At 35.7% G+C, this 7721-nt stretch overlaps 1 pseudogene; it reads left to right on the forward strand.

Moving 5' to 3' along the window:
* The first annotated feature begins 402 nt into the window (after positions 1–402).
* LOC114633105 lies at positions 403–6279 on the forward strand (annotated as a pseudogene).
* Positions 6280–7721: the final 1442 nt, after the last annotated feature.

A 7721-nucleotide genomic window follows, 5' to 3' on the forward strand; every position in this document is an offset into this window, starting at 1 on the left:
CAGGAATCATTCCTAAAATCAATGTCCCCAGGGTCTTGCCTACAAGAGAAAATCTATCCTAGAATTTTCTAAATCTAAGGCAGACCCATCTCAGGAATATCACCTGCTAGCTTTTAGCTTCTCCTTGTCAGCTCCTGACACTACTTCAGGAATGGCATTCAGAGATAAAACAAGGTCTATACGGATTTTCATGAATATAAAAAGGATGACACTAGAGTAATATATTTGGGGAATTATTTAAATTATATTCAATCCCAAAGATCTCTGATTTCTGAGGCTTATTTAAGGAAAAGTAGCACTTATGCAGAAACTTAGATTTGCTCATAGTACAAAGATTACTGCAATTGAGCAGAAAATTTCATAATTTGTACATCCTCCTTAATAATTCCTATGGCTTCTTATAGCATGCCAGCAAGAAGATATGAGGAGTTTTTAGTAATGTTTTTTGCCACTGATGAGATCAACAAGAATCCTTATCTTTTACCCAACATGTCTTTGATGTTCTCCCGAATTGTTGGCCTGTGTGAAGACACTTTTGGACTTCTGGATAAACTATATGAAACACAACACAATAATTTTGATTTTATTAATTATAACTGTGGAATACCAGAAATTTGTGCTATACAACTTACAGGACCATCATGGATAACATCCTTAAAATTGGCAATTTATTTTAGGACACTGAAGGTAAGAATGTGTGACACTGGATGAGTTAACAAAGTACATTCCATTCATAGATGGTAAGGGAGAAACCTTTGTCAGTATGTGTTTGTGTGTGAACTGTTTTACACATATTATAAAGTATATAAAAATTCAGATCACAGACACACTGTAGGAAATAAGCAAAACACTTTACATGCTATGTATAGAATAATTTTACTATCCTTATTGGGAGTTCTGAAAGGTGAGTAATGTTATTTGTATACAAGTCCAAACCTCCTTAACATCATATTCCTCATGTGGATGTTTCATCCTCTCTTCTACATCTTTTAGATTTTCTTTGGACCATTTAATCCTAACCTGAGTGACCATGACCAGTTTCCGTATCTCTATCAGATAGCAACCAAGGACACACGTTTGTCCCATGGCATGGTCTCTCTGATGCTTCATTTTAATGGACTTGGATTGGCCTGGTCATCTCAAATGATGACCAGGGTATTCAGTTTCTCTCAGACTTGAGAGAAGAAATGCAAAGCTATGGGATCTGTTTAGCTTTTATGAATATTATCCCAGAAGACATGCAGATATACATGACAAGGGCTAAGATATATGATAAACAAATTATGACATCAACTGCAAGGGTTGTTATCATTTATGGTGAGAAGAACTCTACCCTAGAAGTCAGTTTTAGAAAATGGAGATATTTAGGTGCACAGAGAATCTGGATCACAACCTCACAGTGGGATGTCATCATAAATAAAAGAGATTTCAGCCTTGATTTCTTTCATGGGACTGTCACTTTTGAACACCACCACAGTGAGATTGCTAAATTAAGGAATTTTATGCAAACAATGAACACTTCCAAGTACCCAGTAGACATTTCTCAGTGTGTGCTATGGTGGAATTATTTTAATTGTTCAATATCTAAGAACAGCAATAGCAAAATGGATTATTTTTCAGTCAACAATACAGTGGAATGGTTAGCACTGCACAAATTTGACATGTCCCTGAGTGAAGAAGGTTACAATTTGTATAATGCTGTGTATGTTGTGGCCCACACATACCATGAACTCATTCTTCAAAAAGTAGAATCTCAGCAAACGGCAGAACCCATAGGAGTATTCACTGACTGTCAGCAGGTAGAGTTTCTTACATTTCATTATGCTTATATATATCAATGTAATCTTTAAAGGGCCCCTGAGAAACTCACATAAATTTGTTAGAGATATTCTTGCAATAAAAACATTTTTATAAAGGCTGATGAGATGGCTCAGCAGTTAAGAACACTAACTGCTCTTCCAGAGGTCCTGAGTTCAATTCCCAGCAACCACATGGTGGCTCACAACTGTCTGTAATGGGATCCGATGCCCTCTTCTGGAGTGTCTGAAGACAGCTACAGTGTACTCATATATATGCAAGGCAGTGGTGGTGCACACCTTTAATCCCAGCACTTGGGAGGCAGAGGCAGGTAGATTTCTGAGTTCGAGGCCAGCCTGGTCTACAGAGTGAGTTTCCGGACAGCCATGGCTAGACAGAGAAATCCTGTCTCGGAAAAAAAAAAAAAGATTTCTATACTATAAAACTACCTACTGAATTTTTTACATGGATATGTAACATGCAAAAGGATAACATACAATTGGAGACAATATTTTTGTATGAATGTCAGTGAGTTTGTTAAAATGTGTCTCAATATTCTATCAAATGAGTTCAATATTTAAAATAAGAGTCAAGAGTTTTATCATAAAAGCATTAACTGATAACTAGCCTAGAATAATTTTCCAAGAATATTTTTCTCAATAATTGGTACATTTGCTGTGATTAATAGTTATTCATTTAAAGTAATAATTACTTATAAAAACCTAAATGATGATGACTGCACATTTAATAAGTTTATGTTTATTTCATATATGAAAACTGTATATACATGAATGACACAATACCATCCTTTGTTTCCACAATTTCCAGGTATTCAGACTTCCCACTCATTCTCACACACATGGCTTCAATTTTAAAAATTATTCTTGAAAAACATGTGCACACACACACATGTTCAAGATCACACATGCTCATACATATACACACACTCACATCATGTTACTTGTTATTTGGATAGCAATTATTTTAGCTTTATCTATGTCTCAAAACATTAAAATGAAGTATATGAGTTTTTAATTACCCATGAGTTATATTATATATAAGTACATTGGATTTTTTAAAATATAGATGTCTTTTATAAAAAAAACATTAAAAATTAAGGGACATTGTCAATTTTGCTTTTCCTTAATCGACATGTACATGTAACCATCTGATGATGCATCTCATTTAGGTGGCTTCCATGCTGAAGACTAGAGTATTTACTAACCCTGTTGGTGAACTGGTGAACATGAATCATAGGGAAAACGAGTGTGCAGAGTATGACATTTTCAACATTTGGAATTTTCCACAAGGTCTTGGATTAAAAGTCAAACTAGGAAGCTATTTTCCTTGTTTCCCACAGAGCCAACAACTTCAAATATCTGAAGACTTGGAGTGGGCCACAGGGGGAACATCGGTGGGTATACAAAAATTTTAATTTTTGTCAGGATATCTAAATGAGGCATTGAAGTTATAGCTCTGTAGTTAATTCCAATTGCTGTTCTTGCCAAAGGCCCAACCTCAGTTACCGGAATCAAAATTTAATGACTCACAACTTCATATAAATCAAGGTCATAGGAAGTAAAGGCCTCTGGATTCCATGTTCAATTGTACCTGCATGCCTATCCACACCAACTACCGAAATACATTTATTAAATTTAAAGTAATATATATATATAATATTAAAAATTTGTAGCTATATATGAACCATGAAATTTTTGTTTCTGTGTGAACATGAATATATCCTAAAGAAGTACAACATGTATTCATTAACAGAAATATTTTCTCCATATTCAAGGTTTTCTTTTTTTAGAAAAACTTCATTGGATTTATGAGAGTTTATATGACATGCTCTGTTGATATTCATCAGACAACTCTTTCTTGATTTATCCTACCTTCTCTCTCCACACCACTCAATGTCCTCAGTTTTTTATTTTATAAATCTTGTGAGAGAATCTGGTGCCACATATTCCTTTTGCTTTAATAATTTTAGAAAGAAAAATTTTAAATTGCTAAAACATAAATGTTACATATATAATATTAAATGATGTAATAAATATTGTGTGACTTTGAGGGCATTTCAGGGTATTAGAAAATAATAAAGTAACTGAAATTGATAAGTGATGCTGGTTAGCAAAGGAATAAATATAACCATATCTGTTAATGTCCCATAAATAAATATATAGGTCATTATACACACAATGAGTACATGCATTACACATAAATACACACATACACAGACACATATTTAAGGGTGTATGTGCGTATGTATATATATTACCTCAGGTTCCCACCTCCATGTGTAGTGTGACGTGCATTGCTGGATTCAGTAAAATTCATCAGGAACAAACAGCAGACTGCTGCTTTGATTGTGCCCAGTGCCCAGAAAATGAGGTTTCCAATGAGACAGGTACATGTTTGCATGCAGAAAAAAAATGCTGAATTCTAATATCTTCTCATTCCAAACTAATAATGTAAAATGGCCTAGAAGGAAACAATAGACCTAAAATCTCTTTGTTTCCAAATTTAATCATTGGAATGGTATCAGGTTCTTTTGGATCCTGCAAATAACCTGCTTTATCTTCTACAAACAACTCATTTCCCTCACAATATGATGGCTATTGATTTTATATTATGCAGAAAACATTTAGGGGACATACATCTGTAACCATTTTAAATAAAACATAGGCGTAATCTGTTCATAAATTTAATCTTACGTGATTTTTTGTACAAAGTAACTGGACTACATGATTAGTCCACAACCTTTCCCTCCTATCATTCAGCTTGGTCCCTGACAAAGACCAGATGCTTAGTGTAGCAGCTATTGTTTAACAAAATACATTTTAAGAGCATGGAAGGTTTAAAGGATTAAGTAGTTCTTGTCAAAGAATTAGAGCAAGAGTGAAGATTTCAACAATACCCCCAGAGATGTGGTAATGCATATCAATCACAGCTTACATAAGGAAAATGGGATGAATGTGAGTACCCATAAACTTCCTGACATCTAGCTTGGAATGCAGAGTTGGGAAAAAAGGTATCTTACCACAATGACGGGGACATGGGTAGGTCTGTGAGGCATACAGCTTCAATAATGGAAATACTCTTTATGCAAACAGTATTTTGTATGAGGAATTGCATGTTGTTGTGCCTATGTGAAGATACAGACAAAGGGCACAACCCGCAAATTCAACAAACTTAATACTGCAGTTCATCAACTGGCACTGAGAACTGTCTGCACACTGCACATGTCTGTGAGTAGAGAGTTGATGCTTTAAAAAATTAAGTAATCTGACATTATGCATGCTATTGTTCATAACACACTAGAGCACAACATGTTTTCTTTCTGCTTAATAAATAAATATTTTTCTCCTGCATTTTCCATGATGGGTGTTTTGTTACATGACAAAGCATAGGTTAGTACAGAACAGCATTACGTCAGTGCTTCCTGAAGCAATTAGAAATGGAATATGCTCAACACCAAAATATTTTGGGATATCATCTGAGTTATACAAACACTCAATTATTAAGTTATTAAATATGATATGATATGATATTAGGGTTTGTTGTTGTTCACCAGCAGATATGGAGCAGTGTGTGAGGTGTCCAGATGATAAGTATGCCAACTTACAGCAAACCCACTGCCTCCAAAGGGCTGTGTCATTCCTGGCTTATGAAGATCCACTGGGGATGGCTCTAGGCTGCATGGCCCTGTCTTTCTCTGTCCTCACAGCTCTAATGCTAGTCACTTTTATGAAGCACAATGACACTCCCATTGTGAAGGCCAATAACCGCATTCTCAGCTACATCCTGCTCATCTCTCTCTTCTTCTGTTTTCTCTGCTCATTGCTCTTCATTGGACATCCCAGCCAGGCCACCTGCATCTTGCAGCAGACAACATTTGGAGTATTTTTCACAGTGGCTGTTTCTACAGTGTTGGCCAAAACAATAACTGTGGTCATGGCTTTCAAGCTCACTACTCCAGGAAGAAGAATGAGAGGGATGCTGGCAGCAGGGGCCCCTAACTTGGTCATTCCCATTTGTACCCTAATCCAACTTGTTGTCTGTGGAACCTGGTTGGTAACATCTCCTCCCTTTATTGACAGAGATATACAATCTGAACATGGGAAGACCATCATTATTTGCAACAAAGGCTCAGTCATTGCCTTCCACTTTGTCCTGGGATACTTGGGTTCCTTGGCTCTGGGGAGTTTTGCTCTGGCTTTCCTGGCTAGGAACCTTCCTGACAGATTCAATGAAGCCAAGTTCCTAACTTTCAGCATGCTGGTGTTCTGCAGTGTCTGGATCACCTTCCTCCCTGTCTACCACAGCACTAGGGGGAAGGTCATGGTGGTTGTGGAGGTTTTTTCCATCTTGGCTTCTAGTGCAGGGTTGCTAGGGTGTATCTTTGTCCCAAAGTGTTATGTTATTTTAGTTAGACCAGATTCAAAGTTTATACAGAAGTACAAAGATAAGTTGCATTATTGAAACTTTAATAGTATTAAATTTTGGATGATATTCAACATATCTTTTCCTTTGTCTTAGCAAAAGTAGTACTTAATCATATAAAAATTTTAAGTGATATACAGATTTGAACTTACATACAGGACTGCGCTGTCCATTTTCATAGCAATTACTACACTTAGTGGAAAATGATTTCATTCATAAGTACACAAACCTGAAGACACTGAGAACCAGGAGTCTCAATTGAGGAAGGGCTACTATCATTTTGACCTGTAGTTTTGTGTGTAAGCCATGTACTTAATTAATGATTAATAAAAGATGATCCTACTGACTGTGGACAGTGCCAGCTCTATACAAGTTGTTCTTGGAGTTATAAGAAAGAGGACTGCAGAGGACATGGACATGAAGCCAGTAATCATCATTATTCAATTTGTTTTCACGGAGTGCCTACATCCAATTTCATGCCTTGGCTTCGTTCAATATACTGTGACCAAGGATTATAAATAAATAAACACCTTTCTTACAAGTTTCTTTGGTCATAGTGTTTGTTACAGTGATAGAAACTAAAAGTCACCTAAATAGTGAATTGCCTGTATTGAGATTTGGAATATCATAGACTCCTGATTCAATGAAAGGCACTGATTTGAAAAGGGACACAAGAGTGAATGTTAGCAGAGTGTGAAGCACAGTGACAGTAATGCATATTTATGATGATCATCACAAAAGTGCTGGATTTTGAAATATCTTTACAAAGAACTAAGAACATGTTTAGAATATCAGATAACATACTAAGAAGGGAACATAGTATGAAAAGGACAAGGGGGTTCAGATTATGTGTGCAATATAAGACTCTAACTTTAGGTAAAAACACACAATTTCATTATAAAATGATTGTGTTTCCTTAAATGAGGAAAACCACTAATGGAAATATTCCACACAAGGTCTTTACCACAATAAGGTCAGTGAAGTATATACACATATAAATCCCTCTAGGTGAAGAGTCTCATCATTAACTTTATCAAAATATGAGTACTAAAGATTATCTGGGTTTCATATTAAACACACAAACATGCACACACACACACACACACACACACACACACACACACATTATTTCTTTACATCAGGTGCAGCAGGTCAGTGTCAGGTTTCCCTCAAAGTTCTGTTTGCTGCTCTACTTTTAAAATATTATCTGGTAGAGTTTTTTTGACATTGTAATTTAACTGCTTTATATTTCCTATCTTCAAACACTCTTTGTGCCCCTCCCTTCACTCCTAAAATGTACATGCCCTCTTATTTCATCAATTCTTACTGAATGTCATCAATTCTTACTGAATCTGTGTGTATTTGTATATTCATATCTTTTTGAAATATAAATTGTAGAGACCACGTAAAGTTGCAGATATTTATGGTCTGATGGCTCGTTATTGGTAGTATATCTCCAGTATTTGTTTTCTGATTGTCCC

Source organism: Grammomys surdaster, unplaced genomic scaffold, assembly GCF_004785775.1.
Source record: "Grammomys surdaster isolate TR1022 unplaced genomic scaffold, NIH_TR_1.0 522, whole genome shotgun sequence".
In the NCBI taxonomy this organism is placed as follows: domain Eukaryota; kingdom Metazoa; phylum Chordata; class Mammalia; order Rodentia; family Muridae; genus Grammomys; species Grammomys surdaster.